This window comes from Diprion similis, chromosome 4 (genome assembly GCF_021155765.1).
Source record: "Diprion similis isolate iyDipSimi1 chromosome 4, iyDipSimi1.1, whole genome shotgun sequence".
In the NCBI taxonomy this organism is placed as follows: domain Eukaryota; kingdom Metazoa; phylum Arthropoda; class Insecta; order Hymenoptera; family Diprionidae; genus Diprion; species Diprion similis.
In genome coordinates this window covers 13,424,734-13,451,686 of record NC_060108.1, presented here as the reverse complement: position 1 = coordinate 13,451,686, position 26,953 = coordinate 13,424,734, and the positions used below count along the sequence as shown (strand labels likewise).

The following is a 26,953-nucleotide window of genomic DNA, read 5'->3' as shown; positions in this document are numbered from 1 at the left end:
CCGAGGGTCGGTGCGAGGGCGATAACGGAAAGCAGCGAAAACTGAAGATACAAAAAACGATGGCTAGAAATTGGATAAAGCGACGTCGGTATCTCGGAAATAAGGCGATACTTTTCGCAAAGGAAATAATGCGACGCGAAAGTCGAATCTATCACGTCGGAATTACGTATGGAAGATAGTTTGACAGAGAATTTACAGAAAATTGGTAATTCATCAATTTCCCAAAGAGAGAAACACTTACTCCACCATATTTTAATGACGACTGGAATTCGCAGACGGAATCGTAAGTTAGGAGTAAAGAAAAAAAGCATTCAAAAATGATAAGACATCCCTACTGTGTGATAAGAAATATGTCCGAGTAAATTTGAACGATACAAGCAAAGGGTGTCAATAATTAAAAAAAAGGTTTTGTCATTATAACGCTCATTAAAACTTAATGAACTTTCGTGTTTTTCTTTTTCCACATCTAACTTTAATGCTTTTAGGCTTATTTTTTTAATCACAGATCTCTAGAGATCGATTGAAAAAAATTTAACGAATAGTTAATCCAATGATAATAATTTAAAAATTATCTCCAGATATAAGTATACTATAAGATGAAATTTTCTGAAAATTTACTGGAGTCTGTTTAGCGAAACAAAATATGCAAAAAAAAAGAAAAAAAGAAAATAAAATAGCATCAGATAAAAATAAAAAATAAACTAGAATTTCATGATCACGAAAGTTCTGATTATAACAACTTTTCTCAGATTCTTTGTATCTTAAGAAGTGTTACTTGAATTTTCTCACGTTCATCTTTGTTTATATTAATCCTGGAAATATTTTCTAATTCGCGTTTACTATCATTAGTTCGAATCACATCGCTGCAGATTTTTTCAACGGTTTCCCCCCTTTTCCTAACGCAAATTTTGAAACTGGGTCGATTGAGTTTCGGTAAAATCTGTAACGAATTTTTCCCCCTACTTACAAGCGTGCATGCGGCATGTATACGGTTATGTAAATTTACCGTGATTAGCAATTAGTTGTAACAAGCTGGCGCCCTCATCCATATCGCATGATATGCATATACATTCACGAAGTGAGGGTGATTCCTGCAACGTCGCCTCGTCGCGCACATTACCTACGCCTAATCTCTACAGAGAACCTCCAGTATAAACGAGAGTCAAATCGCTGCGCTTGACACGCGAAGCTGCGGGAATGTGCTCCGTGAAATCGGGATAAACTGTATATTCGAATTCGAGATCGATTTCAACCCATAAAGAAAAATACTAATTTATTCTGACGGTGAAATCGATTCTTGTTTCATATTTTCATTCCTTTGATTTTTTATTTCCTTATTTCAACGTTTTTTTTTTTTTTTTTCTTTTTGTTTGTTTTTTTGTTTGTTTTCTCAGGTGTCACTGAAAGAAAATGGAAACGCGAAACGAAAGCAAGAAAATTAGGTGTGAATAAAGAAAAGAATTTCAAGTTTCAATTTCGCCGCTTTTATTGCTGGACGTTCTGCCGCAGGTCGCGTGTCCAATTCAACGAGCTTTATACGCCAGACTGGTGAAAGCTTGCAGCTGAATTGCACCTAGTATGCCCTGTCAGTCTGAAGGGATAAAGGATACAAAGAATCGGGAAATACGGTGAAGCGAGAGACAATAATCCAGTGCAAGAGTGCAGCAGGTGGGCGATGTGCCTAGAAGCAAAACGACCATGCAGGACGATATTTCCGAGCGAATGAAAAAACGCAACAACAACGATACCGTTTTTTTAGATCACGATAAATAATGAAAGCAGTAATTTTGCGGTCGGAGAATCCCCAAGGAAAACGCTGCAGGAAGGTCGTGAAAAATTTAACAACTTTTTAGAAGACCTAAATTGAAGCTTAGACGAAACAGGTCTCAAATTTAATATGATTCGTAATTTCACGCTGCAAAATCAAAGTCAAATTTCTCTCATCGTCCCCGGTTTTTTGGGTTAAATTTTTCTTTCGGTGAACAAAAAATTAAAATGACGACGATCAAGACTGTAAATAAAACTTTGGAATAAAAAAAAAGTGTAAAATGTGAAAACTGGCGGCGAACCCAATTGCGCAATGCTTATGTATATATATATATATATATATATATATATGTGGGCGTGATAGTGAGACAAGAAGCCTCAAGCACTGTCATACATACCCTCATTACGAATATGCAGACATACACTAGATTGATTCGGCAAACCATTACGGGCTGACAGATGGCGCTAGTGTTTTCAGGGTAATAAAACCGAGCTGTTATCAGTCGAATAGATCAGAAGTGAGTCGGTCCGCGTACGATGCGCATCGGCTCCTGCGCCACCCAATTTTTGTGCGCTCTGAACTCAGATATATCTATATTCTGAGGGTGCATTTCATCATTGCTCGCATCCTGATCTGGAAATATTAATTTTTCCGTTCGTACAGCTATCGCGTAACATAAAATTCCGCTTGAATTATAACCTGATGTTTTGATCGTTTATTATTTAGCAGTGATACCGACATCGTACGGCGCCGATGATTTATCGCAACCGCGTCAATGTTTTGTCCTCCGCAATTCCCCGCTTAATTTGCGGAAACTGCGTAACCGAAATGACGGTAAAATTTGTGCTTCAATTTTTCAAATTTATCTTATTAAATTTATTTTTTTATACAAATTGATGATTAAACCCAACTTTTTTCTATTTCATTTAAGGAATTCCGAGCTTTGCGTTATTTACTATACAATATTGTCTACGTGACGAACGAATGAAATTTTACACGACCGAAAAACCGCGGCTCCTCAGTTCTTTGATATTAATTATTTAATATTCGAGCGACTTGCCATTTTGAAACCGAATTTCGTATCCGCAGATTTCTAAACTTTCGAAACTACGGACTCGTTACTTTCTGATGTTGAAATTAATTTTTACCTGTTAGGTATCTAGATATATATATATATATATATATACATATACATATATAATACACGCTCGCTGTACCGAAATTGTTGAATAAACTTTCCTCCATGGATGAAGAAGGGTCCAAATTTCAAGAAAGTCGATAATTCCGGTAGCGCGTTACACTTCAGCCTTTAAGATTCGCGGGGATAAATATTAGTGATCCCGTAAGCTCAGCGGATAGGAATAAACTGCAGAAGGCGTTAATTATATACGAAGGTGGAATAAAAAAAATACGCAGGAAAATTCTGTCTCAAGATGAGGGGGAAAAAAGAAAGAAGAAAAAATGAAAAAAAAAAAAAAAAATTGCTAGTATAACCATGATAACTTCTACAGAGTAAATTTACCCCGCAAACTTCTCACATTATGCGCGCATACGGTATTCAATTTCATTATATTTACCCTGATTATTTTACGAGGCGGCGAATTCTCCGTCGAAAATATCGTTTGACATTTTTATCTTCATTTTTGCAATTTTCCTCGACGATGACGACGAGCCTGGGAGGAAATATCAACGTGAAAGCTCGCGTACAGCCAGCGTCAAAATCCCAGCAACATTTTTAGCATGACAAAGCGAAGAATAAGTTGACGTATACCTTGGATGCCTAAAATGTAAATGCGCTAATGCAGTCCTCCCACTTTTCTCTCTCGGAAGTTTTATTTTCTCACAAAAGTTTACCTGATGTATATATTTACTTGAGTATATATTTATGTCGGCGCCAATTTATAACTCAACGTAAAAATTAATCAACTCAACATCCTGCGGATATCATTATCATATTATACTCATCATACTTTCTTTTAGCGAGATTTTTTTCTCACATTTTTAGTCGGTATTTTCAATGATCAGAAGAGGAAAATTGAACAATTAAATAATGTTATAAAAGTTCGGAATTCGTACAGATACCTCGAGCAAAATGGTGGTTTTTTATAAATATAACAGCGACCAGTTTATACATGTATGTTTTTTTTCTATAGAGAATTGTGTGTCAGATGTTAATCATAATAACAATAAATCCATGTCTAATTTTCAAAAACTATTGTGCAAATCTGTACAATTATTAATCCGGTATGTGTTACGAAAATTATTTTGAGAATATTGCTAGGATTTTGCAGAACCTCATAAATCTCTTATACAAACACTTCAAAGGTTTTACGAGATTTAACGGGATTTCGCGTAAGATTTCATCGCGTTATCATATAGCTATATACGATTTTCCACGAGATCACGGTATGTTCCTCAAGATTTTGTAGGGTGATTAACCTTCGAGAACTTCAAAAGACCTCGAATCTCGTCGCCCGTCAAATTTCAGAGTGATTAAACCTTTCGTCTCGTCGCTCGTATATTCGGTCTTCGTCAAGTTTTCAACGGTTTGAGTACAATATTGCTTTCGTAAATCTCAAAAACGTCTAATCACGATGCCCTCATCGTATTTCGTTGTCTACTCTACAACTGCTGAAGATCAACGCTAAGAAAAACTTTATTTGTTATTGTTGATTAGAACGTTCTACTAAAATTGGCATCGTTACAATAACGCTTTCGATATTATTGAAGTCACAAGAAAATGTGGTACAAGTAACTATTTTTCATGTATCTAGTTTTCGGAACTACATTTTCTTGTTATTGCTTGAGTATCTAAATTTGTCTCTTTACATGACTGCATTTTTTCAAGTAAACAAAGACTTAGCATTAATTCAGTGTTTCATCGACATGAAATTATCGCAAAATTGACAAGAAAATAAAAAATACAGTACCAGTAACGATATTCAAAATGAACAGTGTGACATATCTATTAAATTTTCTGGTTAAAGCTGCAAAATACATTTTTATTTACTACCCAGAACTATATTTCTCATTCACGAAAAAATAGAAAAAAAAATTAAATTATAATTACAAAAACTGTTGAGTAATCAAAACTGGAAATCTCCCTCAAGCCAAGTGTAGATGAACGTCAGAATCCCCGAAAAAATGGGTCCGTAGTATATCTATCTAACGAATAATATCAGTTTTTCACCTTGATTCGCGATACTTTACGTAATTAAAAAAAAAAATGCAAAAGTGAAAAATTAAGTGACCGCGATTTTCCACATAACGTAGAACGCTCATCTTTTTTCACAGAACCTTTCTTTTAGGCTAAGGGAACTTTTTAGGGGGTGTCAAAGTGGAAAATCCCAAATTATTTTTTTCTGAAACACCCTTATGTATATCTCACGTTTCGTGAGTTGTTTCCCGGCTTACAATTAGGTAATTGAGCGAGTGGTTCCTGGGCTCACAGGGATTGCTGACCTCTGACCATAATCTCTGCAATTTATATGCCCGCCGCGTTCCGCGAATTGCCGCATAAAATGGCTCCGTTGACAAGGTGAAACAGAATGGAAAAGAAAAGGATAAAGTTGGAAGGGTAAAGAGGAGGAAAGAATAAATGAAAACCAACGCCCCGTGAGTAATTTGCCAATTTGTTCCTTCTGCTTATTTGCTTTTATCTTTGTTTGTTTTTTTTTTTCTCTCCCACTTTTCGTCGGAAAATTAAAATTTAATCAACACCCAGGCGTTGAATTTATTAATAATAATTCAACTTATTGATGCGTTTACCGATTATACGAGAATAAATTTATCTACATAATCGACAAACCAGTTCAAACTGTCTGTTGGTCGATTGTATTACTCAATTTATGCTTCGATGACCATTAACAATTGTCGTTTTTTGTCTCTTCAAGCGTGCAGACGTTGTATTTTTCATTTTACGTCTATATTTCACTCAGTAGTACTTCTGAATTTCAAAATCATTGCAACGTTTTTTTTTCAGGAATAACTCAGTGAGCACAAAAATATTATAAACGTGAGAGAAATTTTGATTCAGAAAAAAAAAAAAAAAAATCCTATAAACCCAGACGATTCAAATGAGAGAAATTCATAATTTCACGATCTGAAATCTTGTTGATTTTTCAATTTTCATCATCGTGAAATACCTTATTTTTGTTAACATTACCGCAAACTATTTGTCGGCAAGTTTAATTATTGCGGAAAAATATTATACCTATAATTGTTAGGACTTTAGTCAATGTGTCTTTGTGAGAACGCTTTCAACAGTATCGAGTCGATTTAACTGAAATAATTTAAAGGTGACTAATCAAGATAACGAGAAAAACAAGCGCTTGTCAAAGTTGGCAACGAACGACCAGCAATCGAAGAAAAGATGTAAAAAAGAAATTGAAAAAGTGGTAAAGTGCTAAGGCGTAATAAACGTGGCGTGTAAAATTGTAAAGCGAAGTAGGTGATAACATAGCTGCGGTGGTTGCGGCAGGGATGCTGCGGAAGCAATGCGGCGGAGCCGGAGGAATAAATTCAAAACTCTGTAATGCCCGGAATTCAGAATCTAGTAGAAATAAAAGGAGCATCCCGGTGACAAACTTGCAGTCCGTAGTTTTATCGTGAATTTTTTTCAAATCGCTAAAAGCACGGCCGCATAACCCAACTTTTGCATTATCTCTTCGCGCGCAGAACAAGCGAAGCGAACGCCGTCGCTCCTCTCGTATCTGCGATGTACATTCACCTGGGGGCAAACTGCACCCCCAGCTATTCCACCCCGCTATATCTTCCCTTCTAATTGAAGCGTTTTACCTAAAGTATAATTTAACCACGAAACATCCGTATGAAAAATTCCGACTCAGTGTTACCCCTGTTAATTGAGAGGAAATCATCCCCTCTAATTAGTAATCGTGTCAGTCACCTCGAAAATCTACTGAGGCTCTTTGCGATCCTTGAATTCTAACGAATTCTTTCTTAAAACTGTCAACGGCTAGGAGGGGGGGGGGGGGGTTGATTCGACGAGCGATAACGAAATAATATCACTTTTCACCCTGCGACTGAATTAGGAAATGAAGACAGTATAAAAAAAAATATGAAAAAATTGTAAACGTAAAATTGAAGAACTCTAGACTGCGTGCCAAATGCAACTTATTGTTAAAGTTCTTTTATTCGTGCTTTTCTTTTCGGGGGGGGGGGGGGGGGGGGGGGGGGCGCAGAGAAATTAAAGCAGGTTGAAAAGAAATCGGGACATAAATGCGAGAAGTTGTAAAATATATGCAGGAGAATATACGCAGCACTCTAAATCGGCGAGAATAGGTGCTTGGAAACTGCGGAATTGGATATCGGGGTGGTTTATGGGATGGACGTTGAAAGAAAGGAGAAATTGTAGGGGTTTGTTTATTCGGGATGGTTGTTCGCGGACAAATAGTCAGCAGTTTGTTCTTCACATCGGATAGAGGTATTCGGTTGTGTGCTCTTGCTGCTGCAGAAGTGGGCATCCAGTGCCAAAGTTTCGACGTAGCTAACGCGAAACTACGCGACGTCTGCAGCGCCAGACGACATGAGACTGCAGATCAAAGCCGGCTCCTCTGCGTATAACCAAGCCGGTATTTGTGCTCTTCAAAGCCCTCGCTCTACCTACACAGTCTGTTAATGACTTCCAGTCGATTCCGCATTCCACACCAGCTTCACCTTCCTTCGACGAATTACAACCGGATAACTTTCCAAATTTTGTGAATATTTATGCGAAACAAGTAGAGACGCGATTTTTTTGCCTCGTAACGAAGTTTCGTTCATTTTTTTTTTTTTGTTTTTTTTAACACATGAAACAAATTGTCACAGCAGGTTGAAGAAGGTATTGTGTGACGTCACTAAGGTTAAAGTATGTGATTCATGTACAAGCATTAGGTATTGTGGAATTCAATTGCACATAACTTTTCCAATTATCGTCGATAACGTATATGAAAAAATACGAGCCAATTACGTTAAAATACTTAAACTTTTTGCGCATGTAAAATGCCGAAATTCCTTTCCATTAAACTTCCCCATTTGGGAGAATGACTTCGTTTTTCTTTGTAATTTTCTTTCTCAATTTTCTGAAGTTAACATTCCGTCGATAAAGGTGAGAAAGAAAATACAATTAATTATTAGAGTAAGCAAATGTAAATTACTTTTGTAAGGAATTTTCAAACATATTTTCAGACTAATTGTAAGGATTGTACCTCATTATGAGTCTGACAGTTTAAATAGCGCGTCTATTACGTAAATAAAAATTGGAAAAGTTGTCAAGTACAAGTAGAATGTGGCAAATGAGTTTAGCCGGTTGCCACTCTGCGAGGAAATATCGAAGAATCAATATACAATTGATACCTTGTAGTCCACATTTTAAATCTATTTGCACATTTGAACATATGCAATTTTACAATCTGCATTTCATTTTGTTTTCACTAAACAACGTTTGTTCACATGCTTCCTAAAAATGTAAATGAAAACGTGACAATTGTAACAAGTTTATAACAATTAAAAGTGAAAAGTTATCTACGAAAATGAAATCTATGTAACGAAAACGTGACGCAACGGCTTGGCAAAATCGGATCATTAATCCGGAACCCGCTTGGACAACAATAAAGAAGAGTAAAAGCTGTTATTGATTAAGAAAAAATTTCTCACGAAAAATTTTTTCAATTGAATTTGAAAATGAACATTAATATTAGACAGAAAAGGCGTGTTTTAATCTTGAGAATGAATGAATACGTGAATGAACGATGAAAAATAATACAAATTTATATTTTAGTTTTATATATATATATTTATACACCTTAGATTTATTCATTTATTAAACAAATAGAAAATATATACAGTTTACTTAAAAAGAAAGAAATCACTTAAAATTGATAATATAACAACATGGACTGAATTTACATGCATAATATATGTCTGTGTTCACAGAATATTTCTTGTGATAGACGACAACCGTTACACGAGGAACGTGGGTAAATAATTTTTAACATTAGATTACAGATTGAGAAAGTCCTGAACACGTGATCGAAAAATCTTCTCACTGAATTTTTCATAGAACTCGCAGATTCTCGAGGTACCTAATTATCACGAAAATTTCGAAGAAAAAATTATAATCGATGTGAAATCATCCAATATTTCTTCAACAATTATCATTTTGTTACTCTTGACTGCATATTTGTATTGTAATTTAAAAAAATATGATGTAGAGTTTTTATTGCGACAAGCGAAAGTAAAAAAGGAGTAAAAAGTAACAATTCATTTAAACGATACGGATGAAAAATAAAGGCGCGGCTGGCCAGCGTGCCAAATTTTTTTCCACGACTCTGAAAACCACAAGATTTTTCTGTACATTTATTCAGACGATACAAAAGCTACATAATAAATGTCTTTGTTATTAATCACGCGTACTTGGAGGCATGAAATGATTAAATTAACCAATTTTGAAGCAATTTTGAGAATTTAGTGTAAGCTTAAATAAATTGACGGTTGAATAATTTTGATAAATATTGCGTATTACATCGAATTAGTTACTTTTCCGTACATATTCTTAAAATGTAGCGCAATATGTGAATCTATTCTGTTATTCTGCGTACCTCCGATGTTTTTTTGTTTTTTTTTTTAATAATAATTTAACGCCTTCGCACGAGCTTCAGCATTATAAATTACACGTAATTTTTCGCCGCTATGTATAGGAGTCGCTTTGAAAATGTTATTCAATGTTGCATAATATACACTGTATACTCTATTTATCATGAAAGCCTGCGACAAAACAGGATAAAAGCTTAGTATTGCAGTAAAATTAAATACGCAGCACTTATGTTATCCAATCGTTAATTTTCTCAAAGCAAGTGTAATAGAAAGAAATTTTTTTCGCACTACTCCGAGGTTGATTTACTCTCTGAAAGTCTCTCTAAATATTTCTGAATGTGGAGATCATGTTTGACAGGTTTTTTTGAAATTTTCAAATTGTAATCTTTGTAAGTTATATATTTATTTTTTTTATTAAAAACGTATCTGCCAGTTGGAAATTTTCAGAGCAATCTCAAAATCAATAACTCGAAAAATATTAAATTTTTGTACAGTAAAAAAATTTGAACTGCTAGTGAAATTTTGTTAGCGGATTTTTTTTTCCAATCAATTTCTGTTACGCAGTCAAATCCAAGTGTTCACGTGATAATTTTTCATACGAACTTTGCTAATTTTCTCACAAAGTGACACGTAAAAATTTTCAGCCACCATTTCCTCCGTAACTCGGCTACAAAAACAACAACAACGAAGAAGAAGATGCGGGAATACAGGTGAAACTGGGTATAACTACAAAGCTGAAACGTCTTTACCGGTGGAAAGTTAGTTGCATGGATGTTGTCGTGTTGAAACTTTGAAATCTTGACGTGGAACCTTAGCAGATAGGACATACGTACATGTATACACGAAGATATAATAATACAACTCTTAACTTCTAACCGCTGCTGTTGCACTACGTGCGCTGATTACTGAAAGTGAAGTATTTGCCAGACGACAAGACAGCCCAAATAAAATAAAAATTTTTATCCTACAACCTTTGTATGAAATTGACAAATTCATATTTAAAAATTTCAGAAATTACCTGTATATATATTTATTACATGGCATCATTTCTTTTCAAAACCAAAAACGTATAGTTTTTCCAGTGTTTGACGAAAGACAGGCACATTTCATTATCAAATATTTATAACTTCTGTATAAATGGTTTGAGATAATTTTTTTCTCTCTTGTATACGTGCAAAATCGTTACAAGTTTTAATTAAAAAACTTTTACTTTTATAATTAGTACGTGTATTTTCATGTTCCGAGAATCTATTTCAGAGCGTATCGTAGAGAAATTGGTAACAAAAGAAGACTCGTTTTGTTTCATTACAAATTATACAAACAATGTAGGATTTTGGTTCAAAAGTAAAAACCAAAGAAGCTGACCGATCTGTGTAAAGTTCTATCAATCATCAAACTCTATCTTGGCATGAAATACCAGTTTAATGTTTCTTACTGACGAACAGAGACACTTTTACAAAAATTCAATTCAGTTAGCTTCGATTTTAGAATTTCAAGGCACTTATTCCGCCATCTTAATCATTGTACCAATCGATCGTTCTGCTAATAAATCTCGCATATATAACGACAATTGGTTTTGACTTTCTTTCTATTTCCTGGCTTTCTTTTCCAGACACAACCTTGTCGAAAAGCAGGATTCACCGAAGAACACGGAAAGTTGGAGCAAACGTGCCGCGTGCAGACTGCAAATCCAGGGTCCTTATTTCCGCTGCGGAGACGACGTCGTTGCAGTGCATCAGTCCATTAAACATTCGCTGCAGTATACTATAAACCATGATATAATCTCACAATGCGGTGAACACTGCCAGGCTTGGGGAGCGGTGTGCAGGGTGTCTGTGAGTCTGTTGGCCAACCTGTGTTCGTTCATAATCACACTCGCGGGTCCTGCGATACCAAGGGAAGTGGGTACAGCACGGATTCGGGGGATTACCTGCAGTCTCCGATCAAAAGTACCAAGTCAGCCTAATGCCGGGGACCGTGTACCTGCCTACCAAAATTCTACAGAGTTCATCCCTGATCTGTGGCTGCGGAATGGAGTGCATTGTACATCGCAGAGTGTGGAAGCCCGATTGCCCTGCAACTAGAGGTTGACTCAGTATATAGCGACCGCCGGAAAAACAATAGGTAAAAATTTATACAATCATCGATTATTTTGTGTTGTTTTTTTTTTTTTTTTTTTTTATAACGGTGCATTTGAAAGAAAAATTTCGTGAATTTTAGTATCAAGTCTTAATAGCGGAAAATTTTATTGATTGTCTGTAGTTTTATTTAAAATGTTTTTAAATTTGAGGTGAAAATATTAATTTTGGAATTCACTTGGATTCACTTCTGTTACACAGTAGGGATGTTCAGAATCATTCGCACAAATAACATTGCTGGAGATTTTTAAAATGATATTTTTTCTCTTTTTTTAACGTTTGAATCAGACGTTCCAGGTGATTCAGCCTTAACAATAAGTATATTCTTGAAACAAGTTGGTAATGCAAATCTGCACGGTAATTGGAACAAATACCTTCCCTACACTTTACAGTTCGTATTTTACGTTTCGTCTATAATTTATCGATAATTTACGTTCAATCATAGAAAAATGAAGGACTGGTATATATTTATGAGTCTACGATTATGAGTCTTATTTGATAAACGAGAAATATTGCAACAGAGATATTCTTAGCAAGAGTTGTAGGTAAATAAATATTCTGCACAGAGAAGCGGAACTTCTTTGAACTGCTACGATGGAAATCAAGATGCGACGAACGCTGAACGCTCAAAGAGACTTGTTTTGGTTTGTTTGTCACAGATAATTGACATATATTTCTGTAAAAATTGATAAGTCACAGTTTTCTCGGTGAGTAAATCGTTTCTCGATATACCGGAGGGTGACATCAATCGTAAAAGTTTTGTTTCATATCGATCTTAAATACTCACCGAAGTCATGCACAGTTCTTCGTACTTAAGCGTGTGAAATGATTTCGAGCCATTTAAAAAATCACTTGATTTTCCTATATGTAGCTTGATTTCTTCGAAAGTTATTCGAAGACATTTTTGGTTTCATGGACCTAGCCACGTGGCATTAGAAATCCGATCGAAGTATCTTCGGACTATTTTAAAGTGCCTCAAAGCCCATATACTAGTCCATTAACGTCTACAATAGAAAGAGAAAGTCGACGGATGAAATTCTATTGTAAGTTTAGAAATTTTGGATTTTGAAGTGAAGCGAAGCCCGACGCTTGTACAACAGAGAAAACGGAAAGGAGAAATGAAACCCAATGTGAAGTCAATGAAGGCGGAGAGTTTCATGGAATCAGGATTCCCTCAGGGTGAGCAGGTACCTACCTACCTATCAGCCATCGCAATTCCTCTCTCCTCTGCAGAACACCGGGTAATAGGAATTGCAACGATAGCTGGACATTCAACAGCTCCTCTTCCACACACGAGCCAAGGAGCTTTTACCCTCACAGTATGCACACGAGACCAGTAAGCCGAGCGTCCATGACGGGCAAACGGGGAAATAAAAAGTGCCTGAGGACGATATAAATCCACTTGAAATGTAAAAACAAAAGGGAACACATAGAGTTTAAACATTATCAAATCATACAGATAACGTCTACGAACATGTTCGTTGATACGATGTAAAGTCGTGAAAATTTACCTTCATGTCGTATTGACTAGGGGGAAAAAAAGATCTTCAACTTTTTATGGAGTTGTTATCCGTTTCATCTTCTTTCCTGGTGATCGACTAATTGAATAATTATTATCTCAAATTCCTACACTGCATCGACTGCAGTTCGGGAAGATGAACTTTATAGTTTATTCTCGGTTGAAATGAGAATTAATTTACAAAGGTGGATTCGTTCTTCGAGAGGTTTTTTTTTTTTTTTTTTCACGCTGTACCTACAAGTATGAGAAGTACTGTTGCTCGAGTGGCTTTTATACGGTAATTTGCGACGAAAGTTGTCCTGGTTTATGGAGAACTTTTCTTCCAGCTTACATTCACTCGCGCAGTTTCCGTCCAAAGAGAAATTGCACGTATACGTATATACTTACGTGTAAATTGTTGGAAAATTTATATGTAAGTAAGAAATTTCTAGATTCAAGAGAAAAGTAGAATTCTTTTTAACTATCTAGGAATTAAACGGTCTACCGGAATATATATTGCGGTTGCACGTTGTACGTATACCTTGTACGTCGCTTAATTTTCTAAAGCTGCAGTGCAGCTACGTAAATGTTGACTAATTTCAATGAGCGTCTCTCGCAATTTACAACCAACTTCTTGACCTTTATACCTGCAATATTTTCCCCGATAAATTTCCTAGCCTACTGTTTTCGTTTTTTGTTTTCTTTCTTTTTGTTTTTGCTCTCCAATTGTCTTACTTTCAATTTTTTATTTATAATTACCAATTTCGTACAGTAAAATGCGTGAAATTTTTTTGATGCTTGTTTACATCATATGGATTGTTGTTTCAATTGTACCTAATTATCAAATGCATCATTTATAATGCGGGCATATTTAAACCGTAAATTTTGAGATTTGAACAATCAAGCTTTCTATTTCCTCTCTCTTTCTTCTCATTATGTTTTATCATTTCTTTCGAAACTTCGTTCTTAAATACAATTCAGTCCAATAATCCTTATCAAATATTTAATGGTTTTAACCAGTGTAAACATTCAGTGCATATATTTCGTTGTCACATAAATTCATTTTTGTTGCGTCCGGTGAATTCGTTTTTGGATAAACATATTATACGTAAGGACTGTTCAGTAAGTAATTATTTTCTCGAATTTTACTCGATATTTTTTGTTTTTTGTTTTAACGGGCCTTTTAACTCTGGATTCAAACGGAACTTCCAGTGACTCGATAACTTACCTGGAGTGAGTTTAAGCATCCGTGTAGTTTTGCCACACGCGAGGTAAGTGAGGTGGTGTTGGGTTCGTCGTTTAGGTTGAAGTTGGCCGGGAACCAAGTAGAAAGGAAAAAAATGACGCTGCTGTTAGATGCCCTTATATATTATTTATATATATTATATTATATAATATAAGTATACCATAGATAATTCGCAGTACTACAGTACATCGTCGAGAGACAGAGTTGGATGGTTGGTAAGTGGAAGATTGTAATTAAAACTTGAGGCTTAATTGCGCCGTCAAATTGAGGGAATGAAGAAGAAAGCAAAGTACGAAGGAATAATGCTCGGCGGTTAAAAAATCATAAGATATTTCCCGTTCAGAGTTGAACATTACAGGAAATTAAAGGAACAAAAAATGGTGGTCAAATCAAATTTAGTAAAAACAAGCTGACCTACATGTTTTATTCATATATTTTATATTCTATTATAGCCACAGCTGCATACAATTTTGCAATTTGAAACGATGGCGGGTAAAACAATTATACTGGATCCTCGCAGCTGCAGCAGCAGCACCACCAGAATCAGCTCAGCACCGAGTAACAAATAGTCGTCGACAATTTTATTAGTACTATTTTCCGCTTCCCGATTAGTGTTGATTTAAACTCAATTTACAATCCCGAATCTTCGTTTGGTACCTACGGATTAACCGAATACATATGTACGTACATATTGTACGTATATATCTATAACTTTTATGCTGACCGTGTACGAGAAAAATTTCTAGTTCTCATTACAGTTCTCGTAAAGTCCTAAAATATTTTTATTTTTTACCACAATCTAAAAATTTAATTTTGACTAAAAAGTAAATATTAGTTTTGTAGTTGTAACCAGAAAATCAAGCACACTAGCGCTGAGAAGTATTTTTACAAGGATGGTAATTGAGTTAATTACAAACAAATAGAAAATAGAAAAAACAATATTTTTTTATTGAAATTAATTGGGTGTTCTACATAATTGTAAGAAATTAACTCTCGTTCGCTGGAAAATACAGTTAAAATGAAGAAAAATCAGAAGAATGATAGATCAAAATGATAACGAAATTTATATTGTCAAAATACTTTTGAGCGCCACTGTATTGATAATCATTTCAATTATTGTCACTTACAGTACATTTTTTTTTAAACTATTGCAACAAGCTTACGTACCTAATTGACAATAAATTGATATTGACGGATTATTCAATTGAAAAATGCAGTAATCCAAACGAACGGATATGTAATTTTTCATTGTCTTATCGTACCTTCAACTCACCCATTCTACTAAAATTTTCTAGTCACTGTAACAAAGAAAAATTTTCTCAATTTGGCTTTCACTGCCTGCCTCTACGAAGCTCCTGGTACGACCGCGCATCTGACCTATATATATATATATTTATACATATATATATGTGAGTGTTGCGTCAGTGTTAGTTTCCGGTTCGAGAATTTCACGTTCTAAGCTTAAAAAGTGCTTGTTATACCAGCCACATCTACTCGCGGTGCTGTAGACTCGTGGCAACAAGGCGTTACGCGAACTACGGTAATTTAGCCGGACAAAATTTTTTCCCTTTTTCTCGTACTACTTTCTCTTCTCCTTCTCTCCTCATTTTCCCGTTTTCCGTTTGTTTCCTATGCCTGTTTTTCTTTAACTCTCCTATATTTTTCCTTGATTTTTATACCTCCCTTAAGAACTTCCCTCACATTTTTTATCCTCATAAATGACGCCCACGCTTCCCGAAATCTATTTACCCGATCCTGCAGGATAGGCGAGATTTCTTAAGGTACGTAATATTCTGTACGTATAATCGATTGAGGATATTATTGAATTTGTAGCATGTAATTTTTTTAACACTGTTTAATTAGCAACTGAAATACGCAGTTCAAATAATGAATGTTTTAGGATTTCGTCGATTTCTTCTACTTCATTCTACGTACCTTTTTTGTTGCTTAGAAAACTCGTATTTTTTATTCAAAAAAATGGGGGGATTGGGGTTAAAACGAAGACGAGAGGTGTGAGCTATAATTTCACGCTGTGCCAAACAAGATCCAAAACTCACTTTCGCCTTTCATTTTGACGTTCGAATTTTCTTACAGCATCCTGCATCACGATAAGCCCGCAGTCTGTGGATACGATTTACCCATAATGGCACGATTCAACCTTATGTACAAAGGTGTATAGCTATATATATATATATATATATATATATATATATATATATATATATATATATATATATATATATATGTATATATATCCAAACCGCGGTATGTATATGCGACACGTGCCACGCGACCGTGACGAATAGCTGAGAGTCCCCGCGTCCTGAAGGAGGAATTGCCCCCCCATCCCAGTTCGCTTCCTCTCTAAAAAGTGAAGAGTCTTCGAGATTCTGAATGATGAGATTTTTATTCAATTAACGGGCAACTCAGCCGGTAGATTTTTTGTCGCGGAAAGAGAAAAACGAAAAGCTTCACCGAAGTGGAGGAGCGGAGAAAGGAGATTGAATATTGGTAGGAAAAATATGGATCCTTAACTCGTAATGAGGAGCTTGAATCAGTGAGAGGGGCATGAATCAGTAGGTATACACTGACGTTATATTTTTTTTTCACCCATTTCGACACCGTATATAGCAAGCCACCGAATGTGTACTTATATATGAAGTACGAGACTCGAGGTAACGACGATATTCGAGTACCTACTCGTAACAATTTTCGTGGTAACCAGTTGCGAGATAGCTTCAACGGCTCTTTAAATACCGTCTCTTCTGCATCAAAAATGGAAAAGGAATTTTACTGGCGAGACTCTTTTGAATGACCTGGCTTAAAGCGCTCGACCAATTATACATATTATAAAAGTCATTATACGAACTCAAAATTCTCTAAATCAGTATGAGACTCGACCTCATTTTCCCCGTTTTCTCTTTTCTTTTCTATACGAGCTCATTTAAAATATGTAACTTGTAATTCTCCAGTCTCAATTTTCCCCAAAAGTCTTCGCAGCTTAGAATCTCCGTATTTAAACGAAAACTCAAAGCCTCAGAGAGTACATTATAGCCTGACCGTGGAAAGGTGACGGAATCAAAACTTTACATAATAGATGTTCTAGGGATGTTGGCACGGAGTACGCGACCAGATGCTGACTGAGCATTGATTAGGATGAAGTTCCGCGACAAAGTGGGTAACAACGACCCGAATTTCTAATTAAGCTTTGAATGTAAATCAGATCGCAGAGATTTTCAAGCCCCTCTGACGAGGGAAGAAGAACGGGGGTTTGGTGGGGATTTGGAGGGGGCGGGAGGGATGGAGGGAGGGAGGGAGGGGAGGGAGGAGGATTTTCTTGACGGGATAGAAGAGAGGGCGTCGCGTGAAAGCTAGGTCGTTAGGATAAACCTGATGAATTTACTGCCTCGCAGAACTTTAAGCGCTCACAAGACATAATATGCATACATATTGCAGTATCTGTACCAGGCACAGCTATATATTTACTCGGTGGACTTACTTTAGGTATAACTTATAGAGGGCATTCGAATTTCTCTATTTTTTAAAATCAAGCATTAATACGCTGCTGATTTGACGGTTTTGAGAAAAATCTAAAGAATTCAGTGTTATGAATGATAATTATAACGGTTTTTACCGTTTTATTATTTTTTCAACATGTATCAAATTTTTAAGAAACAATATCTTCGAAAGGAATCGATCAAACATATTTGAATTCTGGGGTAAATTAAAAAGCTTAATTTTTTATACCCTAGATTTATCCATAATAAAAAAAAGCATTGTATAATTGATCATGTTAATACCTATTAATATAAGGATTAAAAACTGCGCCTTATTTTCGGTGAAATGTTCTTTCCAAAATCTAGAATCACCTACAACTACAGAGAATTGAACAGAAAAAATTATCTTAAATTTGGCACGGAATGGCTCATAGACGTGTATAAGTGGTAGAGGTACTCGTTACATATGCAAGCTGCATGGAACATACGTTCTAATTCCTGTTTGTATGGTATATCGCCGTGCACATTCCTGTGAAAATAGTTGCGATGAAACAAAACAGATCAAGACTGCCGCAGTGAGTATGTATATATGTATAAAACGTACGGTGATAATAAACAGGGCAGAATACGTATATATATATACATGAACAACCGCACTTCCGTCTCTGTCCGGCGATTAAAGTCCCCGCGTCCTATTATTCGATCCTTGTCGCAGGTCCTGGAGTGAGGAAGAAGCCCTCTCATCCCGCTGTATGGAAAATGAAACGAAAGGAGAATATAAAATGAAGTTAAACGAGGAAGAGAAAAAAGTCACGCCCCGCCTCTCGGTCTCCTCCTACTTTTTTATCGCCGACTTTTTAGAACCCTTTTTCATTCGCTAACCATCGGTTAGGCCATCGTGGCAAAAGGAAATGCGACCACCGCATGCCTCTCGTCTGACCCAACGAGGACAGCTACTACTGACACGACTGCCGTTCCTCCTCGTTCCGGAAACCATTTTGAAATCTTGAACTACTGTGTTTGCCCGTCTTCTTTCTGCAGAAAAGATTCCACGATCGGTTATCAGATTTCGATACGCCGAAGCTCTTTAGCCTTGAATTCAAAATCAACAATCCCGGAAATTGTAGGGAAGTTATTTTCACGCGGGGTTATGTGTGCGTTTATTTCGGTTTTTTTTTTTTCTTTTCTTTTCTTTTCTTTCACCTACGTTTTTACTTTGTGGAAACATTGTACCTGCTTCAAAAGAGACTTTGATTAAAGCACAATCGCTTTCACGTTGGTACCGCAAAATTGAAATATCGGTTTACCTTTTTACCTTTTCGTGAAGTAATAATTTTTCGTTTTTTTTTTTTTCGAACTGTCCGTGAAAGATTTTTTATGTGGACTCAAGAATTACAAGTAATGACACTTGAAATACACATTTTATGGGCAAAATTATCATATCTTATCTGTAATTATACGATTGTAAATGGGAAACTTCCGCTGTGATAAAAAGTACGTGATTTCGTTATTAGAAATCTGATTCGTAGAATTTGTCGGAAATTCATTACCGAGGAAAATTAACTGTGACTTAATTGCGGTAACTTTACCTTATACGCCACGGTTTTTGGACTAAGAAACGTACTTTGAATCTCACTGAAACACAGCATCTGATGTTTTACCTCGAAATGAAAATGAATTATTTATTTTTTATTCCTAGTTTACTGAAAAACTTCGTGATCCGTTAATACGGGTTTATTTTTCTTTCGATTAATACTTGCGCGATCTTTGTTGTAGATTCTACGTAGACGAAACGATTGTTGAGCAGAATCTTTTGTCTTATTTTATTACCGAGTCTAGTCTGTTATTATTGCACTTGCGTTGAAGCTATAAATATTTGTACAATAGGTACATATATCTGAACAGAAGATACTGGAGGCTTCAGCCGTACCGAGACCAGTTTTTACGAATGTTATAAAAATTATATCAACACTCGTAAAAGTTCACTGTTCGTCGTCAATTTTCGACTCGAATATAAAAATATCGATTCCTTACGGACCGCACGTCATTCTACATTCTTAATTTTCTGTCAGTTGGATTCGCTGAAAAATTAACTCAACTGAAATTTGCACCCGATGCGAATGTGGGATTAAATCATAAATTTGAGTGCAGCTAACTTTCTTGTATTGAAGATCGTCGAATACATTTGTACAGTATTTGAGAGCAAAGAATTTTCTAATAATTGATTAACTTTCTTGAAATAAAAAGTAAACTCGAGGGGATGAAATTCTCTTGATTTCATTTTTTCAACGTCCATGATCGTATTCGCATATTAAATTTTATTCAAGTTCTCCAACGAGTCCATATACACAAGAGGGGAGGAAAATGTCGAAAGTATAACCCGCGGGGAAAAAGTCAATAATTTTACGATCGACGTGCGCGTATTGCGAATGTATAATATCGTGGAACTGCGAAGTATCTGTTATGTAAAAGAAACGCGAGATCCGCGATTCCACGCCGGACTTACACCGGGGAAATCCGCCCTTGGAATAAATAGCTTCAGAACGAATTCGCCATTTTGGAATCCCGAATTTTTACGGGATCAATAATAATTTATCCACAGGCATGATTCTCTCGCGGTTCAGATGGACTAAAAACAAACCCTTCGCACAGTTATGGCCGACTTTACCTCCGCGTATTCCGCATCCGTTTATCCACCGGAGATTTATAATTGCGATAAGCGGCTTGCTCCGTATTATCATCGTCTGGATTGTATGAAGGAAACGAGCAAGTAGGCGGAGGAATTCGTGACATGGTTGCGAAATTTGATTGACCAAATGTAAACCGCGGACTGATCTCGCTGGCCAATAACAACCGAAATTACACCACGTTGCGGGCCTTATCAGCGTCTCGATTAGGCTGCAAACAACAGAGGACTTGCGGTTTTGCCATATTCCAGTTGGAACGTAGAGCGGAATTCAGCCTGCGACTACACAAGAGATGGAGGAATTTCAAGCTGCAATAATTATCCCCGCAAATTATTATCTCGGGCATCCAGAGCTCCGAAAATACACCGGGAAACACTTCACACATGATATCTGGTGAAATAATTTTGGAACAAAAAGACGTTTTGCTCACATAATATCGGATGTATTTTTACGCTCGTCTTATTGCCGTAGAAAAATAATTATTGAAAACCGTAAATGCATCTCAACGATCATATCGGGAAGTTGAATGTAATGGCAGCTTCTGAATGTGTTGTGTAATTTAGTTTAATAAGCTAAAAAGCGGAGACTAAAGGTCGGGACTTGCATTTACGTACGACCTTCTGCTTTCAAATTTTCGATTCTTTTACCTCAATATACCTGCGTCATAGTCATGCATTCATTTTATTTTGTTTTAATGATCGATGGTTGCAAAGAAGAAAAAAAAACTACAAAGGATTATACGCCGCTTTGACACTAAAATGCTTTTTGGGGCTCACAACTTTATTCCTCTGTACACGCTGTAATTGATGTGAAAGAGAAATTGCGGGGAAATATTGAACGGGAAAATTTCGAGGGGTGTAATCGCTACTTGCCACTCGTCGGGGAACCAGTTACGCGCTCTTCACCACCAGCGGCATTTATTACCTCCATTTTTCTCTGAAACTTGACGTGCAGACAGTAGCACGTTAAAGGACTCAGCATGGCGGTGTCAATTGCGAATTGGGGCAGTTACAGTTTAAAATAATTTGTCGCTTCGAATACCGTTTGCAACATTTGCAGAAAATTTACAATTTACTGTATAGGTATAATGGAACTGTGAGAAAACCAATGATACGAGTATTTGTTCGTTTGATATGAATAGGATAGGATATCACGATTTTGCAACGCGCCAAATGACGAATTCGACATTCCATTATTCTTTCAATTATAAGGACGCTGATGGGAAAGTAAATGGTAATTACTACCCTTGGCATGACGCATTCATTCACTGTGTCATTGCCTGTTTAACCCACGAATCAACGCTATTGTTTTACGGTATATGTGCACCACACATATGCGTTATACTTGAATGTGAAATTTTACCAAGAACAGGCTCGCGAAATACAGAGCAAATTTTCGACCACCCTCGCATTGCGGAGGGTAATATTTTACAATTAAATTCAAACTTGTTTTTGTTCTCTCCTTTCTCTCTCTCTCTCTCTCTTCTCTTTAACGCACCTCGGGATGTACATTAAATAACCATAAACCAACAAGGCTGCGCAGTCGTTTATTTCCTTTTTTCCATCATTAAAGCGGCATGATTTTTTTTCCTTTCTAAATACCCTCTCAAGCAGTCCATTAGAGTCGTTCAAAAAATACCAAACTTTTTACCTTGAAGCTCATTGTTAAATAACTACATCTGATAATAGCTATACTCGGTATATAATTTCAAGTAAATGCAGAAATTACCAGACATATAAATCTACGATTCTTGTGGAAGGGACAGAAAAAAATTAAAAACGCTTGAAATCCAACCAGTAATGCATATATATTTCAATCATATAATCATACATCGCAGACAACGTTCAATTCAGTTCTAGAAACTATGGTACTATTGCTGAAACGACACATGCCTACGTCTAAGGTCCCCATGACGATCCTGATGTGGGTTAAATTTTAAATCAAAGTCTAAAATAAAATACGAGCCAAAGTCAATAGGATTCTTTGGAACGTAAATGCGTCATTCCAACAGCGTTGTTTTATCGTGGATATGCATATTCAGCATTTGGGGCAACGTTCTGCAGTGTTGGGGTGGAATAAGTTGAGGTCTCTGTGTATTTATCGTCCAAATCTCCGAGCTCGGATTATACACACTCGTAGGTACACTGAAGGGATCGACAATCTGAACAATGATAGAAAAGTTCAGCCATTGACGTACTTTGGAAATTGTGTTCACGAGGAAACCTCGCTAATAATTAATCAAGTGTTGCTCGCAGTATTTATTACATATTTCGAAAATATTTGATGAAACTTTTTTTTTCTGCCATGCTTTTCGAAAACTTTGACAACCAAACCGAATATCTGGACAACAAGCGTTGATGTAGGTCGTAACAATTCTGGGTCGTAAAGCTAAATTGCTTGGACATGAAAAAAAATTTAACACAACTGTTATGAGCAGCTGGAAAAATTATCTCCTCTGAACGTAAAGTTAGAAAAAACTATTTAATGTAATGAAAAAAATGGAATTAACTTTCCAACAAAAACATAAGCAGGCACGTTAAGTAAAAAAAATATCCGAATCTTATCTCTCACGTTTATGATAGATAAAAACCAATTTTTTTTCTGCTTCGTCCCGAAATTTTCAAAATTGAAACCCCCTTTTAGACACAATATTTATGAATTGAGATATACATTTTTCAAGCCTCATTTGTACAGGTTTCTTGGATACGTCAGTAGGTTACCAGTTTTCCTTATCTCGTGATTTTCGTAGTGATTTTATTCTCGAAAGTGAGATAGAAAAATATTATTCAACGCTGAGCTATTGGACGAAGCGCAGCGCGATCCTCTGACTCCGGCCTTCAGGGATGCTCCTGAATCCATTGCGGATGCATAAGGATGACTGTAATAACTTGATACACGGACACAGAAGACCTCATGTCCATTTCTACATCCAAGTACGTGGTAAATTCTGGACCACTGTAGAAGCCACTAAGTGCTGACCTGGAAACCGGCGTGTCCAAATTTTTCACATAAAGTGTCATCAGCCTCTGGTTTGTGCGCTGCGGGGATTTCTAGCGTGAGCTTGGTGCACACGTTATGGCTGCACTCCATCACATTAAATGTGGCAAGGATCCAATAGCCAGGGAATTGATTGTGAGTTAACAAGACACTTTGGAGCGCCACGTACGTCGCGCCGGCGGACGCCGAGTCCGGGGTGGAAGCAGCCGGCTTTTCTTAATTGAGGAAAGCTTCTAAAAGCAAATTAAGGGAGACAAAAAAAAGGCGAAAATAAGCTCCGGTACGCCTCTGCCTAGTTACGCCGTTACGGCTGACGGCGGGGGAAACTGGCAAACAAACAGGGCGGAAGGGAGGGGGATGAAGGACCCTGAGGAGGGATCAGCTTCTTATTTCGTTTCGTTTCATTCCCACGTATATTTCATTTATTTTATTTCTCCTCGTCTCGTCTCGTCTCGTTCCGTGTCGTTTCGCTTCCTTCTCAGCCATCCACCTCGCCTACCGCCCACTCCATATTCATTTCACCGCGAAATTAGCCTCCGGCAATTCTCCGCCAAGCAAACAACCCGTGGCACGTTGCGGACTCAGCCACGTAACAATCCCTCCCTCCCTCTCTTCAACTCCCCGCTAAATTTTTCACCGAGCTAATACACGGCCACATATTGCACCTATTAACTTCGGCTTGAATCAATCCCCGTCGATAAGCGAGGACGTGTTAATCGTTCTCGATAATGTGCGAATATCCCATAACGAGCTATTAATCCATTACAGATACGCAAGATAGTATATATATATATATATACTCACTCTAGCTGTCGCCGACGGGTATCCGCTGGCAGATAATATCGACGTTGAATTGTAACTAATCATAGAGATAATTCACCCCGCACTGATTCACACCCCCATCAAGCCGTCATCCCGGCGGGTTCACATATCGTCCCTTCAACACTCCGTATAACCGTGCACGCGCGAAACGGCGGTCAAACACTTCGCCAACTGCTGTAACTCACTAGTGACGAACGGAATCTCGCTATTCCGTGTACGTCGTTTGCTTCTACTCGCTCTTTCGTCGGATTAACAATAAGTTTCACCGCGGTTTTCCGTTCCAGCCATTCTTCCTGTATTCATCTGCTCGTTCAAGACTTCCACCAGGGGAGGAAGAAGAAGCTAGCGTTTTTATATATCACATTTGTTCATCGGTCAGAGCGCACGCCCTTTTCATCGGACGAGTATATACAATATACATACAACGATATGCCTATACATATACGTGCCAGTTTGCGAGGGGTAGTTTTAATTTGACCTAAAGGATCACCGGCGGGTGAGGCTGACTTTTTCGAACACTATCGTGATCCCTATCGCCTGGCGTCATTCAAACTTTTCACTCAACACTCCACCGTCTCTCTTCGAGTTCACCGTTCTTCAACTTTTCAGACCTTATCGTGAGCCTCCTCGGCCGCGCTTTGTCGCCAGGGGTTAAAGTTGAAACTCAATAACAACGTTGGATTAAATCGAGTCTCAACTACGGCTATCGCAAATTCCCGCACCTATTGCCCCTGCCATTCGAGGTGGATCACTAGAGCTTAAAAAAACCGCACTGATTTGCCAGAAGGTCAAGTTCACCAAGATCCGGGTCGAACAGTCTGGCCGAACTTGGCGTTCGTCTGCTTTAACGATGTTCTGCGCTGTACTGCCGCGTAAGAAAGAAGAGAAATAATAGTGATAGTAATGGCTATAAAAATCAGCAGAAGTGGAAAGAGGTAATAGAAGTTTGGTGCCAACTTGCCTACTGCGCATTCGATTTGATTTACGAACTGTTATACCGCACCACAACACCACTCCGCAGTCATACCCTGCTGCTCATCTCTTTGTACGTATGTGTATATCTCGCACGACACGAATTTCACGCTGATATATTTTTCAGCCTTTGACCACACGCGAACCACGAGGATCTAGGAAAAACCGGAGAACTTGACACTCGGAACTAAAACTTCCCAACTCGAACTTCGACCGTTCTTCAAACAGCCCTCGTGACATCCATGCTCGATAGTTCTCGCCTGGCGAACCGCGGCGGGCGTTCAAACTCTCCGCGATCTCAGACCGTACCCAGCGCTTGAACCAGGTCCGCTCTGTTCTTGGTTGTCAGAAGTTTGCCAAAGGACTGCCGGGCAGAGGCGGCAAACTCCGACGCGCATACCGCTCACGCACCAGCTGCCCCACCCCCAGAGTATATAGTCACCTTTCATCCCCTACCCCTGGAACTGGGAGGCTGTCACACTGCCCGCTGGACTCGGCGAGGAACCGAAGCACCGTTGCTCCACTACCTCAGCTTGGTCAGCCATGGGGAAACCACGATGCAACCAACATCGCCGACGCCTTTAATCACCAGAAATTGCCGGCGCTTTTTCTTTGGTCTCAAAAAAAGGTCTGACTCGTGGTCATGGACCGTCTGAACGGAATGTCTGACGCAAGCTCTTTAGGACGACATCCTCACCCTCATCACCGGCTGCATGCACGTCGAGGCGTGAGAAGGCGAACGCTGCATAGTGAGCAGCTCTAAATTCGTCACCAGAATAACCTATCGAATCCATTCCACCGCTGGGTCCGTACATCGGGGCAAGGTGGCTGGTCCTGCCACTGCTCTCCGTCTGTTTGTATTTCCCCTGGGAAGCGTGTATATTCATGTACCCAGATAACGGGCATATGTGGACTCGGTACAACAAACGTACATCCGAGAGTCGCATTGATACGTTTAATGCACTGGGAAAATGTTCTCCATATACCGAGGTTATGCAGGTAGGTATAATATCCCGGCTTCAACCGACCATCGTCAATTTAGCAATTACCTTTGGCCCCGACCATGGCTCGCTCAATTACTCATTTTTCTATGCTGACCTCCGTCCTCTGTTCCATTTATCCAACGCACGGACATCGAGCAGTGACGCACAGTAGTTACACGTCACAACGCCGAGATACTCGACTCGATTTATGCCAGCACGCGGATGCTTTCACCCTCTTTTAGGATCGATTCCGTTGGCATCGGTCCGGCATTGGACCGGCGGAAAGTGGGACGTCTCAACCCGCAGAACCAATCAAAAACCCGAAATTATTTTCAGCTCAAAATCGGTCTGGGAATATTTTCCGTTCAATCCGATAAGGGAGCTCACTTATATCTCTGCCGAACAATCGTGTCCGGGTACTCCCAACGGTGCAGTGCCTTCCCGATGTCCGGTGTGTAAGGCATGTGCACATACATATATAGAGAAAGCAGAACTGAGACACGGAAAATGGAAAATTATATTAAGCCTCAAGGGACAAACCGAAACTGGAAGCAAACGGACTCGGATTCCACGTCTAGACAAGCGGACACGCGAGTGCGAGACGCGGTTTGATATTCAATGAATTCTCGAGATTTCGTAAACTTCGACAATCACTGCAGCTCCAAATGAGAACTGCACCGAATGGGGTGGTGGCAGCTTCACGCCAGGCGGTTAATAAGACCGCATTGTTGGACCTTGAAGAGGGTGAATGG

General features: G+C 38.0%; 1 protein-coding gene and 1 long non-coding RNA gene across 2 annotated transcripts in view; one reads left to right on the top strand and one right to left on the bottom strand.

Annotated features, from left to right (window-relative positions):
- LOC124405618 overlaps positions 1-1,688 on the top strand; it is a 31,749-nt gene extending 30,061 nt beyond the window's left edge. Inside the window, exon 2 of the long non-coding RNA XR_006929126.1 lies at positions 1,510-1,688. This is a non-coding gene — a long non-coding RNA (uncharacterized LOC124405618). The remainder of the gene's footprint in view (positions 1-1,509) is intronic.
- The window catches only part of LOC124405617 (obscurin), a 189,112-nt gene extending 163,544 nt beyond the window's left edge, over positions 1-25,568 (bottom strand). The window contains exons 1-2 of the mRNA XM_046880648.1: positions 24,819-25,568; positions 24,229-24,635 (exon numbers count right to left, since the gene is read on the bottom strand). The gene's annotated coding sequence lies outside the window, so the exon portion shown is untranslated. The remainder of the gene's footprint in view (positions 1-24,228; positions 24,636-24,818) is intronic.
- Positions 25,569-26,953: the final 1,385 nt, after the last annotated feature.